The following is a 13,066-nucleotide window of genomic DNA, read 5'->3' on the forward strand; positions in this document are numbered from 1 at the left end:
TTTCTCATGGATACATTGATGGATGGACAGGTGGAAGTTATTGCACTGGAGACAATGACATGATGCCAATAAATGCCTTTCTCATGGATACATTGATGGAAGGATAGGTGGAAGTTATTGCACTGGAGACAATGACATGATGCCAATAAATGCCTTTCTCATGAATACATTGATGGATGGACAGGTGGAAGTTATTGCACTGGAGACAATGACATGATGCCAATAAATGCCTTTCTCATGGATACATTGATGGATGGACAGGAGGAAGTTATTGCACTGGAGACAATGACATGATGCCAATAAATGCCTTTCTCATGGATACATTGATGGATGGACAGGTGGAAGTTATTGCACTGGAGACAATGACATGATGCCAATAAATGCCTTTCTCATGGATACATTGATGGATGGACAGGTGGAAGTTATTGCACTGGAGACAATGACATGATGCCAATAAATGCCTTTCTCATGGATACATTGATGGATGGACAGGTGGAAGCTATTGCACTGGAGACAATGATGTGATGCCAATAAATGCCTTTCTCATGAATACATTGATGGATGGACAGGTGGAAGTTATTACACTGGAGACAATGACGTGATGCCAAAATAAATGCCTTTCTCATGGATACATTGATGGATGGACAGGTGGAAGTTATTGCACTGGAGACAATGACATGATGCCAATAAATGCCTTTCTCATGGATACATTGATAGATGGACAGGAGGAAGTTATTGCACTGGAGACAATGACATGATGCCAATAAATGCCTTTCTCATGGACACATTGATGGATGGACAGGTGGAAGTTATTGCACTGGAGACAATGATGTGATGCCAATAAATGCCTTTATCAAGATAAAAATATTTATGAAGGAAAATAAAACACGTCTGAGAAAAACAAATGATGAATACAAAACAAAGAGAAGCAGAAAGTACTACTCTTGTTTATTTCTTAATATAAAACAATATCTTCCAGAACAGGTAGCTCATGCAGTGCAAATGAGAAAAACAGTCAAATATAGAAATAAGAAAAACAAAATGAAGTATTTTCATTGAAAGATTCATCTAAAAACTTATTAGAGTATATAAAAATAAAAGGCATATTCAAAGCATTCATTTAGCATATTTCAAAAACATTCCAATTCAGTTTTTTTCTTTGTAATACCTTCCATCATAAAAAAAACCCAAAAAAATTTAGTTACCATGTAAGCATTCATTGTTACACATTCCTCTGAACAACAGTATATGTCAAGGAGGACTTGAGAAACAAATATCATTGGCCCAAATCTTTGACGTTTTTGAGGTCACAGACAATAGAGCTATATAGGAAACAACCAAGTATTCAAATATCTGATATTCAAGTCATAATAATTTTACTGTAATTAAAAATTCATACAGTCTGACACCTGTAAGTGATTAAGTGGAAAATAGCAAAACAAAGGGAAAACTAAAATTACCTTAAACTTCATTGTATATTGTAGAGTACACTGTAATAGTGACATCTTCTGTGAGCGTTACATATAAAGCCATAAATCCTATTAAAAAATTGAATTATTAAACTGTATAACAAAAGAAGGCCAGTCACATCTTTTAGTGACTTGAAAAACCTTATGTTGTTCTGTTTGATCATCAGTGCAAACTACAGGCACTAACTTGCTATGCTCCTGTATCAAAGGTGGCTGCCCGCTTCATGCACAAAGAAAAACATATCAACAGCAACAAAATTTAACAATCTCTTACACAGCAATAAAATTGTTTATTTTATTGATTGATAAATGACTGTGCTTGAAAGAGAAACTTGGATTGGTTCATTTAGACAGTGTGAATAGTCATGCTCCAGGGTCACAATCGACATTCATGAGAAATGAAGAAATCTCCACACATGTGGTCAAACGAGATACAGTAGCTTAGTGAATTATCACCCATGGCTTTTGACAATGTTTTTAAATGCAAAACATAGCTTTCTTATTTAACTTAAATTATTCCAAATACTAACTTGTACAAACCTGTCTGAAGAAATACTGAGCTGTTAAGTTGTTCCTTCTTGTTTTATAACATTAACTGTATTAAGGAGATCAAAACAATTTAATATATGTCTATTTTTTGAGAAATTCAACTAACGGGGTATATAGTCATTTATAAGCTGAATCTAACCTCTATCAAGAATTAGCTTGATTTGCCATCACATAATGTGCCAGCAAATTAAGGTCTACTTATTACTCATTGCAAATTGCACAGACCCAGATTTGCCAATGCATTATGCAATAGGAGATCTGGGTCTGTGTAGTTTGCATTTTGGACTCTGCTTTGCTAATGTCCTTTTCTTGTAGAAGGGGGGTAATAAACAGTGGGGTAATATAATGAGAGGGCTAAATGGCAGGGGGTTGTGGCGGGGGGGGGGAGGATTTAACGGGGGGGGGCGGGTAATGTCCTGCTTCTGGTTAATATGATACCATGCACACTAGATGTCACTAGCCTCTCATGAAGTTCATTTTAGAAGGCCATTGTCCAATGAAATAATGAATGCTGGGATACAATACTTAGATTCAAATAAATCTAGTATCAACTCAACTAATCTGATTTTAATTGGAGTCAATTAAATTTCTACTGTTTATTTCATCAGATTAAAGTAATATTTGTATAAACTGCCATCTGAGATAGGACACTATTTACTCTATATAAAGACCATTTCTGGAATTATTATCATAATGTCCTCTAACTGCAATTAAGGCACCATACAAATTTACAGAATTAGCAATTCCGGTTTAAAAGAAAGATGAATCTGTAAAAGCCTTTTCATCAAGCCAAAAAACTACAAATGGATGTTATACAAATATAGCTATTTATACCAGTAGTTTTCTTTTTTTCAGTTAGGAATAAAACATACATAATACAAAAAAATCAATGACACACAGCTTATTTAGTATACCTAGTGCGAAAAGTCAATGACACACACCTTATTCAGTTTACATAATGCAAAAAGTGAATGACACACTCCATACTTAGTGTGCATATTGCACACTTTATAACATAATTTTCTTATTTTCAGGTATAGGTACACAATTTGAAGAAGAAAATGCAAACTTTTCCAGGTGAGCATCACATTCACACTTTGTTAATATTAAATCTGTCACATTGTAATTGAATTGTTCACTAGCCTTGACTGCTCTGGTGGCCTAGCAGTTAGAGCATCCGCCTCAGATGCAGGAGGTTGTGGGTATGATCCCCGGCCGAGTCATACCAAAGACTTACAAAAATGGCACTAACAGCTGCCTTGCTTGGTGCTCACCATTAAGAGGTTAGTGTTAGGACTGGTCAGCCTGGTGTCAGGATAATTTGACTGGGTGGGACATCATGCTACATATCTGCGGCATGATGACCCAGTGCTAGACATCACTATAAACTGTCACACTGCAGACATCGTAGCGATATGACTGAAAAATTGTTAAAGCTATGTTAAAAATCCAAATCACACGCATACACTAGCCTTATTAAATAATTAAATAGTGCTTACAAACCTTGTTAGTCTTGTTCTTTGAACGTTACTGTTAATGAACTAATTTAATTTCACTTCGCTGCAACTTTTTGTTATACACCATCATTTTTACATTTAAATGTGTGAAGTAACAAATATTAAAGCTGTAACAATAAAAGTTCAATATTTCATAATGATTAATCTAACGAATTTTTTCATTGCTTTTTATTGCCTTTATTCATGGTTGAATTGATATAATATACTTAGAACTTCAGCATCTTTGATATTCTCATCAGATGTACATTTAGGGAACATCTTTTTAAAACTAGGGTTTGTCTGCTAAGGTAACAGTGACATATCATCAAACAAAATAATAAGGGATCAGGTAATGTATGAAATTAGCTGGTACTTTTCTACTTTGGGAAACAAACTTTGTTCTTAGTTTTATTTCTCATTCTAAATCACAGTATTTGATATTTCTTGGTTACTATACAGCAGTCATTGTGATCTTTCAAGGTAATCAGTGATTGCTACATTTTTGATGTGATAAACATTGACACCTTTCTTTGTCTAGATAAATTTGCAACTTATTTTTTTTTATTTAGTAGTAAACTTGGTTCTTTTTTATTTATCACTGTAAAACACAGTATTTGATACTTCTTTTTTACAACAGAGTAATCAATATTTAATTTACTCAGAGTGGTATTTTTAAAGGTAGTCAGTGCCAGTTAAAGTTTTGATATCTCAATGGTCGACTATTGTCACACTATTAAAATGAGCAAAATAATTAAGAATTTAAAATGTATTATAACACATGCATGTTATATGGCAGAACTAACTCTGGATCCAAAAAATCTGTGTGTGCCATATATATCAAAGTACCATATAAGATTTTTAAAAAAAAACAAATTTAACATTTTGTTTTCAAAAGAAATTTTGTTCCATCAAATATTGCAAACATTGCCAAATATTCAAGAATAAGAATATATTTACAGGTGTGCATCAAATAAGCAAAATTGGAAAATATACATCTATAATATCATATATCATGTATTTCCTTGCATTGTTATAAAATTACTGAAACTACAATAATATTGATATTGGAAATATCAAGCATTTTTATGGCAGTAAACTATATCATTATATAAAAAACCATACATAAGTACAAATTTCAATAAAATTTAAAACAAAGTGAATTATTTTCATTCAATAAAATTATTGGATTAAATGATTGAAATTAATGCATTGAATTTCATTAATTTCATTTAGAATGAACATACTCATAAGATTATATTTATCACATGACAAAATATGCTGTTTTTATTTGATGAAAAAAATCACATGACAAAATATGCTGTTTTTATTTGATGAAAAAAAATCACATGATAAAATATGCTGTTTTTATTTGATGAAAAAAAATCACATGACAAAATATGCTGTTTTTATTTGATGAAAACAAAATATTGTTAGAGTAGTGAAATGATTTTATAAATACATTTGGATAACTCTTTTATTATGCTTATGCCTTACATGATGTCATAATTGGTGATGTCATGGACTGGAATATGTACATTAAAACATAAGAAATCAAAGGTACTTGAATCTGTTAAATTCTAACACTTGCAAAATGGCTGAAATTATTGAATTTGCAGACTGGTTTCATTTCTTTAAGCTGTACCAAATGTTCCAAGTAACTTTATCATATTATGAATAGTTTTGACTATAAATAGACCATAGATTTGGTTTAAATGGTTGCTATAACACAGTGTGATGCCTATTATCCAGATTATTCACTAACATGGAATTTCCCACCATGTCCACAAAAATCTTGATTCCCATTCGAGTTATAATGGATTATCCTGACAACTGATTTTCCAAACCAATATCAATCTCCAAATAATTTTGGATGAATGGAATTTAGCTGATGTACTAAAATGTGAATCAATCTCCTAATATGTCTGGATGAATGGAATTGGACTAGGTACTAAAATATGATGACAGAGATAAACATGTACATGTAGTGATACCAATGGATACAAGGTATGCATCATAATAATTAATGTCTGTACCTGCTTATACGTTCAACTGCAAACAACACAGACCCTGATCTGCCAATGTATAATGCACCAGCAAATCAGTTCTGTCTTAATGATTACTTTGAACAAATAGCATAAACCCAGACCTGACATTATGAGACAGCAGATCTGTGACAGTGCAGTTCATAGCTGAAATTGACTTATATGCAGTTGTGTATGATACTCTGAAATCCAGATAAATGCATATGTAAAAATAGGCGATTATGTAAAATAAGCATGCATGGATCTTCAAATAAACTTGTTATGAATACAAGCATTTCAAATAAATAAAAATAATGAAAAAAAATTCAAATTTTCTTTTGACAATTGTTCTGATCATAAGAAAATGATATAAATAAAGATATTTTTTCTATTTTATTTCTTGTTTCTTCTTGGAATCTTCTCCTCTTTTCTCAGTGATCTTGAATTTTGTTGATCGGAATAAAATGAAAACTTTAAAAGTCTTTGTATCACACCCCATTTTACTACCAATAAGTGCAATATAAGCACATAAAACCTTCACCAAATAAAAAGAATGAGAAAGTGCATATACTTATATGTACAAAGTCTCAGATTCATAATTTGTAAAACAAATCTTCAAAAGATAGAAATTACTTAAAAAATTAGATATTACAAAATTATGTTGAAGTTTTTGTAGTGATGTTTATTCTTAACTCGATAGAACAAAGAGATTATCAAAAAGAAATATTTTGTTTTAAAATTAATATTTAAACACAAGGATTTACTCTATTCTTTAAATGATCAAAAAAGTAATTAGACATTCTTCTTAGATTAAGGGAAAAGATTTTCAGTTTTCTGTTTTTCACCTTTTTGGTTTTCATATTTATCACCACTTTAACATTTTGATCTGTTTTGCCACCTTTTATGTGGTAATGTCACATCCACCCTGCCTTACTCTAGACAATGCAGTCACATCCACCCTGCCTTACTCTAGACAATGCAGTCACATCCACCCTGCCTTACTCTAGACAATGCAAGCAGTTACTGATGAAAGTCTGCTTGTCCATCACCAGTTGCGTTTTTTTTTATATTCCCTGACAGTGATGGGGGGTGTATGTGTCTAAAAAAGTGATTGTTTAGGTCCCAAGTGGGGATTAGTGTGTGTGACCTTAAGAAAACAACAATGTCTAATTTAGAACAAGTTATCATTTCATATAATCATATATAAAATTACTGGAAATTCATAGACATGCACACATATGCCCACACTCATAAACACAGCCACACAGACATTAAATAAAAAAAAATATACCAAGTTTCTGTCTTCAAAATCCATTGGACTTCCTTTTATGTGACTCCATGATAATCTGCTGTATCAATTTTCCCAAGGATAGATTTACATGGCCACTAAGAAGGACTGTTTACTGTTTAAAAAGACCATAATCTTTCAGACATGTACTGTTGTCATAAAAAAGTGCCCCCCCCCACCCCTTTATTGAAAACCAAGTTTTTCTAAACACAACCATGTCAGGGGGGTTGGGAGTAAATATTCTTGGGTTTTTGTGTGCAGTACATTTGTTGTTATGGCAGGTATGCAGTAAGAACTGCAAACAAAACGAACTGTACTTTTCACATATGCAGTACAATCACCCAGTAAAGTTATCTCCTGTAAAGAGCAACTTATCACATCCAATCAATATCTGATTTTTCTTTTTCAACATTTCATCTACAACCAGCCAAGGTTAACATCTCATGGAAACCTTCATCCGCCAACACAAAGGATGGAGCAATTTAAAGAAAGCTTGAAGTATTCTGGCACAGTTTTTAGTAAAACATATTACAATATTTGAAAGAAGATATCTTAATCTATGTTTTACAAGTATATATTAATAGAATTTAGTATTTATAATACTATAGATGTTAACATAGATAACAATTATTATCAACTTTTGCATGATGCACATTGTTATACTTCTTAAGTGGACCTCAAGGGAGATAAGCCCTTCACAAAATGAGTCACACTCCATAAATAATTTTTTTAATTTTTATTACATATGTACATACACATTTAACCCACAGCGCTTTTAAAAAAGCAAATAACCTCATTTTAAAAAGACTATATATTCTACAGGAGACTAGTGATGAAAGGTTTCACTAAACTCATATACGTTGGTTTCAACATTTCTTTAGCTTATTGTAAAGCAACATTTTTTTGTATACCTGGGGATGAAATTATATTTATAGTACAAATATGATTGCTAAATTGTTAAACATATTTTTACTAATGATTATATATCTTGATTTACATTATTGTAAACAAATTGTTCAATTCAGTTATACATTTTACTATCTTGCCAGCTGAATTCAAAACAGACCACTATAAAAATGACCAACATTTTTTTAACAACTTATGCTAAATCTTAAAAAATTAAGATCTTGATTGTGGAAAAAAAATATCTGGCAGTTTATGTTTCCCAGGATGGATGGCGAAGAATAATAATGAATGATGGTATGTTTTTGTACAGTATCTGAAGTGACATATTTGAAGTATTATTTGACACTAAATACTTACAAACTAATGACAAATTATTCATAGGATACAAAAGATGCACTCTAAAAATATAACAACAAAACTGTTGTAGGTTTTCAGTAGCCTTTCAACATTGACTGGCAAAGTTCAAACTTGAATTTTTAAAAACTCAGGGCCACAATGGGCTCAGATTTTAGGTCAAAGTTACTTTCTCCCCTGCCAGAATATGGCACAGTGGTAGGAAAATAGGGAGAACTCAACATGTAGCATTTTTCAAACAGTCACCTAATAAAGACATTTTACTGTATATCTGAATTACATACATGTAATATGTAACAAAAAGAAATACTCATTAAGTTGTATCATAGTATTCAAATATTTATTAGTTGGAGTCGGCAAAATTGCATTAAACAACACATTTAGGACAAGTATGATATTGCAATAACAAAGCAACTCACTTAGGACAAGTATGACATTGCATTAACAAAGCAGTTCACTTGAGAAAAGTATGATATTGCAGTAACAAATCAACTCACTTAGGACATGTATGATATTGCATTAACAAAGCAACTCATTTAGGACAAGTATGATATTGCAATAACAAAGCAACTCATTTAAGACAAGTATGATATTGCAATAACAAAGCAACTAAATAGAGACAAGTATGATATTGCAATAATAAAGCAACTCAGTTAGGACATGTACGATATTACATTAACAAAGCAACTCATTTAGGAGATGTATGATATTGCAATAATAAAGCAACTCACTTGCGATAAGTATGATATTACAATAACAAAGCAACTCACTTAGGACAAGTATGATAGTATGATATTGCAATAATAAAGCAACTCACCTTGGACATGTATGGTATTACAATAATAAAGCAACTCACCTTGGACATGTATGGTATTACAATAACAAAGCAAATCATTAGGAGATGTATGATACTGCAATAATAAAGCAACTCACTTTGGACAAGTATGATATTGCATTATCAAAACAACTCATTTAAGACAAGTATGATATTGCAATAACAAAGCAACTCATTTAAGACAAGTATGATATTACAATAACAAAGCAATTCACTAGGGACAAGAATGATATTGCAAAAACAAAGCAAATCACTTGAAATAAGTATGATATTGCAATAACAAAGCAACTCATTTAGGACAAGTATGATATTGCATTATCAAAGCAGCTCATTTAGGACAAGTATGATATTGCATTATCAAAGCAACTCATTTAGGACAAGTATGATATTGCATTATCAAAGCAACTCATTTAGGACAAGTATGATATTGCATTATCAAAGCAACTCATTTAGGACAAGTATGATATTGCATTATCAAAGCAACTCATTTAAGACAAGTATGATATTGCATTATCAAAGCAACTCATTTAGGACAAGTATGATATTGCATTATCAAAGCAACTCATTTAGGACAAGTATGATATTTAAATAACAAAGCATCTCATATGGGACATGTATGATACTACAATAATAAAGCAACTTACTAGGGACAAGTATGATTTTGCAATAACAAAGAAACTCACTTGAGACAAGTATGATATGGAAATATGGTTATTTTACACATGATATCATGACTGTTACCTTAATTAAAGGTGATGAGAGACCATTACTGAGAGCTACAGTTAAATCCAGGAAAATGTGTTTAATTCATTATCCATGAAATATTTTTGACCAAAAGACTACATCATGATTACTTTTATGAATCTTTGACATTATTTTTCTCTTTCATTGCTATGCAAAAACTATTCTGTGATGTGAAAATTTGCTCTACCAGCAGCCTGATTTAACATGGCAGATTATGGTTCCTTTGTTCTATGGATATTCAAGACAACAGGTTTACTCATCAGTGGACATGTAGTCATTCTGAATTTTAAGGAGTAATCATATCTTCTTTGTGTCTTATATTCAGATTCAATGGGTCTTTTTTTAGCAATGTTAACATCGGGCAATATATCTTTGACTATAGTTACAACTGGAAGCTAATAACTAGTTTCCTATCAATCATTACTAAATGAATCAGAATGGATTATATACTCAAAGTATGCTAATCTGGAACTCAATCATCTTATTCAGTGGTTACTTTGCTCATCATGGAAAATCCTATCAATCTTTTGAACCCAATCTATGACAACTCACTTCAGGGCAGCAAATTTTCAGTATTTTTAAAAAGCAATTTAGATACGACCTGTGTTACTCAGCAATTTAGATACGACCTGTGTTACTCTGCAATTTAGATACCACCTGTGTTACTCAGCAATTTAGATATGACCTGTGTTACTCAGCAATTTAGATACCACCTGTGTTACTCAGCAATTTAAATACCACCTGTGTTACTCAGCAATTTAGATACGACCTGTGTTACTCTTGTTAAACAAACTACAGATACTGATGAAGATTATTTTGAAATACAATGCTAACTCTGTAACTGCTTCTGATGTAAAATGTATATCTGAATGGAAAGCCAAACTGAACCTTATATACAGACAAGGAATTGATCATAAGCATAATGGTATCGTTCATTAAATTCATCAAACAATCAAAAGTCCTACAAAGTTACTGTGACCCATTACAATTCCACAGACACTCTGTTTATTCAGGGACCCAATTATAAAGACTGGACTAAAATGAATCTCAGCTCCTTGCCCGATAAATTTATTTTAAAACCAATGATAGTAACCATGACAGTAACAGTAATCAAAGTATACTTCAGGCATGTAGCACCCACAAACAAGTCTCCCACACTGTCAAGAGATGATATGCATTTAAGTTAACTGGAAATCTAATAAATCTTTCCTCCATTGGGAATTCAGATATGGAAGTTAGTGGTTCTACCTCAAATCAATCAGAGGAAACTATTCAGAAATCCTAGCCAGGCTGTCCAGTGAGTCCAGGCCCCATTAACCAACTACGATGTGAATCAGACGGATGACAGCCATATCAAGGGATTATTATAATCCTCAGCTTGAAGCTCCATCAGAACAACATTTCTCTGCTGACGGAGTTGTTGTGGGCAAGGATAAGAAGGCACCAGCCCTAATGAGGGAAAATAAATCAATGCATCAGGAAACTGCAAAACTGAAGGCCCAATAAACATAAGTATATCAAAAGAACATGACTATTTGAAAACAAAATGCCAGTCAGCAAATGACAGACATCAAAGCTTGCTGAACAATATCAAAAACGAAGGTGAAAGCTGAATCACTGGAACAAACAAAACAAAACAATAAAATGTGACCTTAGCCAATCATCGAGTTGCTGTCTCATCTTTGATGATGAAAACAGTAAGCTAAATGATAAAGTGAAGCAGCTGAATAAAGACAAATACAACCTACTTCAGAAATGAAAATAAAATATGGTTCTGCTGCTGTTGATCCTGAAATTATCTTGTCAAAAATATAAGACATTAGAAACTTGTAAGTTTGGTAAAAGAAGAATCTGAAAAGAGCAGGGACAATATCATCAAAGTAATGAAAACCAACAAGAAGGTCACAGCTGTTGATGATCTATCACAGCATAGACTCAAAAGATCAACAGCAATATGGACAAATTTGTGAATAATGGAACCATGCTGAAAGCTATTCTCTACTACAGCAAATAAAAACTTGTCTTCACTCTCACAGTGTTTTGTCAATGGAAATCATACAACTAATTCTGTCAAGATAAGCTCAGGTCACAGAAATGTAGTGAATGGTGAGCATTGCTATTCTAACATTAGCATTGACACTCATGGCTCTTCCAGTACCAGTACCTGGGATTCTTCTGATCAAAGAAAATCAAGCAGCCCAAAGCATCAGGAAATTTGCTGATTGATGACTTGATTATTAAATAAGTCTGTGAAAGAGGTCTTAAAACTTGGGTCGAAGTCATGTCATTTTTATCTGGGGTGGGAACTAGTCACATGCTTCATGTGATCAGAGAAAGAGACCTTTCTCAATTTGACATGGTCATTAGTGTTGTTGGTAATGATGTTAATAACAACATTTGCATTGAACAAATAGAAGATTTTTTAAAATCATATTCTGAATAACATCATCTTTGACAACTCTGATTGTAAGTCATTTGCCTAAGTCCTCCAAAAACTGACACTGATATTTGAAACCTGAATGCCATAATAGAGCACCTATGCAATGAATGAGACAAACTGACTGACATTGAAATTGCATTTGTTACAAAGTCTGGCTTGATGCTTGAACACTTCATGGCTAAGGACAGAATCCATTTCAAGAAAAGGGGACCTTCTCACTATTCTGCATGCAATAAATGAACATGTTCCAATTGTGAGTGTCAAATACAGTGCTCAAAGATATGACATGAACCATGACAATACTTTCAGAAAGCCAGACAAGCTAGGGAGGTGTTACAATTGCTTTGAACCTGGGCATGGCTTTGATGCATCCAGACATACCATGAAAATTCAACCCCATGACTGTTGGGAACATGGACACAAGGCCATACACTGTGAAATGTTTCACACTAGCAACATATGCTAGGCTTGTGGCTATAAAAATAGTGCCCTGTTCATGAGACATAGTTTATCTACCATTTCCAAATAAACATTGGGAAATCTACTGGGTGATTATATCCATGTTGTTTCCTTTGGGACTTCAGTTAAATATTTTATCTCTCAAAGTGACAACTGTGATGGATGTATTGAGAGTGGAAGTATATTATGTGCCTGTAAATGTTCTAACAAAGACTACTTGCATGCTTCAAGAAATTGTAAAATGTAACAATGGAACCAAACTCTTTGTCTATCCCTCCAAGTGTTATTTACTTTAAGGACATATTAAATCAAGGAATTAAAGGAAAAGGTCTATATATCCAGCATAGAAATATACAATGTATAAATAAGTTAGACCTAATGAATTTAAAGACAATACTATCCATATTCTTGGTCTAGCAGAAACAAATACAAATGATAATCATGACTTGTTGTTTATTGATGGTTATGGCACACCAATCATACATGATAGAGGTTCAGTGGATGG

The 13,066-nt window shown here is 32.6% G+C and overlaps 1 long non-coding RNA gene across 1 annotated transcript; it reads right to left on the reverse strand.

The window, feature by feature from the left end:
* Positions 1 to 931: 931 nt before the first annotated feature.
* On the reverse strand, positions 932 to 13,066 carry LOC149774574 (uncharacterized). The gene is made up of 2 exons (XR_016416784.1): positions 9,017 to 13,066; positions 932 to 8,939 (listed from the first exon to the last, which is right to left on the reverse strand). It is a non-coding gene; the product is annotated as an uncharacterized LOC149774574 (long non-coding RNA).

Source organism: Sinohyriopsis cumingii, unplaced genomic scaffold, assembly GCF_028554795.1.
Source record: "Sinohyriopsis cumingii isolate HCF-2022 unplaced genomic scaffold, ASM2855479v2 utg000198l, whole genome shotgun sequence".
Taxonomy (NCBI): domain Eukaryota; kingdom Metazoa; phylum Mollusca; class Bivalvia; order Unionida; family Unionidae; genus Sinohyriopsis; species Sinohyriopsis cumingii.